The following is a 2,508-nucleotide window of genomic DNA, read 5'->3' as shown; positions in this document are numbered from 1 at the left end:
ATGACTATGAAAGGAAGCAGCCGGCTATGGGCTCCATCCCGCTCCGCTCCCCGAAGCGGCCTGGGAGGAAGGAGATGAGGGAGGGGGGAGAAGAAGAAAGCCCTGAGTTATTTTCCAGCCCCCAGCTTCCAGGTACCTTCCAGGCATGGATGCGGTCACTTCCTGCGGTTCAAAGCAGCGGTGAGCAGGTTGGTCCTCGCCCAGCTGCCCCTCCATGCCGGGCAGAGCCGCTCTCCATCACATCGTGGAAACATGAAGTCACTTTTCTGCAGCAGAAATTCCCTTCTTTCCCCATGGTTCAGACTGTGCCAGCTCACTGTGGTTTTTGAATTGAAGGAGGAAGGTCAATTTAGATTAGATATGAGGAGTCTTTAGAATGAGGGTGGTGATGCACTGGCACAGGTTTCTGGAGAAGCTGCAGATGCCCTGTTCCTGGAAGTGTCCAAGGCCAGGTTGGATTGGGCTTGGAGCACCCTGGTCTAATGGAAAGTGTCCCTGCCCATGGCAAATGGTTAGAACTTGATGACTCTTAAGGTCCTTTCCATCCCAAACCACACTGTGGTTTATGCCCCAGAAAGCTGCTGTGGGGCTACAGCAGGTACTGAAAGCTGCAATGGATGCTCATTCCCATCCATAACTGTGTCCATAACTGCACCACCTTAAAGACACAACCACTGTGAAAGCCCCAGCTTGCTGGCCAGCCCTACCCCACAGGGAAACAAAAGGGAAGGGAAAGGAGAGAAGAAAAAAAAACAGAGAAGATATCAGCAGGCAGAAAGACCTGTGCCAGACTCCAAAAGATGTCACCTCCTACCATCCCTTGGTGTTCCACACAGCCCTTTTCACCCAAACTCATTGTTTTGACATCAACTTTATCAAGAAGTGTCCCAAACCAACCTGGTTTGTGCTGGTACAACAGTGGTTTGGGCAGGCACCCCTCCACAGTGTCACTGCTGCAGCCTCACAGTTCAGCCATGGCCAGGACAGGATTTGTCCCCCCTCCAGATCCAGTGAGACTGGTAACACAGGAGCTGATCCAGCTCCATCAGGGCAAAGGGCTCAGCTGAACCTCAGAGAGGTGCTGGGTCCTTGGGAACTGTGCTGGCTCCTTGATGGGCTTTAACCACACCACTTCTTTTACATAATATTTTCATAATTTTAAATCTTGTTTCATATCTTATATATTCATTCTATATTAATCTGTATTTTTATACACTAGAATTTATTTTTATATTTATATATATTTGTATATTTATATATACATGTATATATATATATGCATATATACCTATATGTACACCTATGTATTTATATATACATATGTATTTATATATATATGTATATATTTATATTTGTATATTTAATATGCAAAATATATTTTGTATATATTTATATTCAATATTTTATATGTTTTTTATATATATATATATATATATATATATACACATATATAAAACATATATATATTATTTTAATCTTTCCCCTCCCTCTGTCCCTGTACAGCTGCTCTGGGGCCAGGAAATCATCTCCCAGTGTTTTCTTTCACTGCATGCCGGTGGCTCAGGTGTGACGTGGGACTGGAAATGGCTGGAGCTGACATAGTTTGGGGATGATTTCACTGCCGTTATGGCTCAGGCTGGGGCTGTTACTGCACAGCCCCTTCCGATTTTTATGACTTAATCTCTCCAAAGCTCAAGGCCGGATGGTTTTGGGCCTGGGAGGAGGAGCGAGGGGCTTTTAGCAGGTCGTTACTGCAGAAATATGGAGAAGGTACTTGACAGGTAAATGGAAAACCTGACAGGCCATCCTGCCGGCTTTCCCAGGATGCAGGGAGAGGGGGAGGCGATGCCAGGAACTACCTGGGCTTTAAGGGCAGGTGGCATCTGCTCTGTGTCCCCTGAGGGTGCGGGGCAGTGGATTCTACCCACGTGTGACTGTTTGTGTGTGCCCCAACACATCCATGTGCAAACCTGTACATGCGCAAGCATTGGTGTGATCAGCGTGTGCAAGCACCCCTGTGTACCTGCAGCACTGCATGCATCCATGTTCACACCCATCCCAGTGTGCATTATCTGTGTGTGCAGGCATTTGTGTGTGTGTGTGTGCATCCCTGGATATCTGTGTGCCTGCATCTGGGTGGGCTGTGTGTGTGCATGCGTGTAGCCATGCGTGTGCACCTCTGCACAGGAGTGTGCTGCTCCTTTTTGTGCATCTTTTTTGTTGTCCCTCTGTGTGTCTGAGCCTGCACACGCATCCACTTGTCACTCCATGTGTATCCATGAGTGCATCCCTCTGTGGATATGTCTGTGCACACACATGGAGGTGCATCTGTGTGTGTGCATCTCCATGTATGCACCCCTCTGTGTGCACCTGTGTTTGTCCATGTCCATATCCATGGATATCCATGGCTATCCATGTGCACAACCCACGTGTGTGTGTGTGTTTGTCCATGTCCATATCCATGGATATCCATGGCTATCCATGTGCACAACCCATGTGTGTGTGTGT

This window comes from Parus major, chromosome 20, assembly GCF_001522545.3.
Source record: "Parus major isolate Abel chromosome 20, Parus_major1.1, whole genome shotgun sequence".
Taxonomy (NCBI): domain Eukaryota; kingdom Metazoa; phylum Chordata; class Aves; order Passeriformes; family Paridae; genus Parus; species Parus major.
This window is presented reverse-complemented; position numbering follows the sequence as displayed.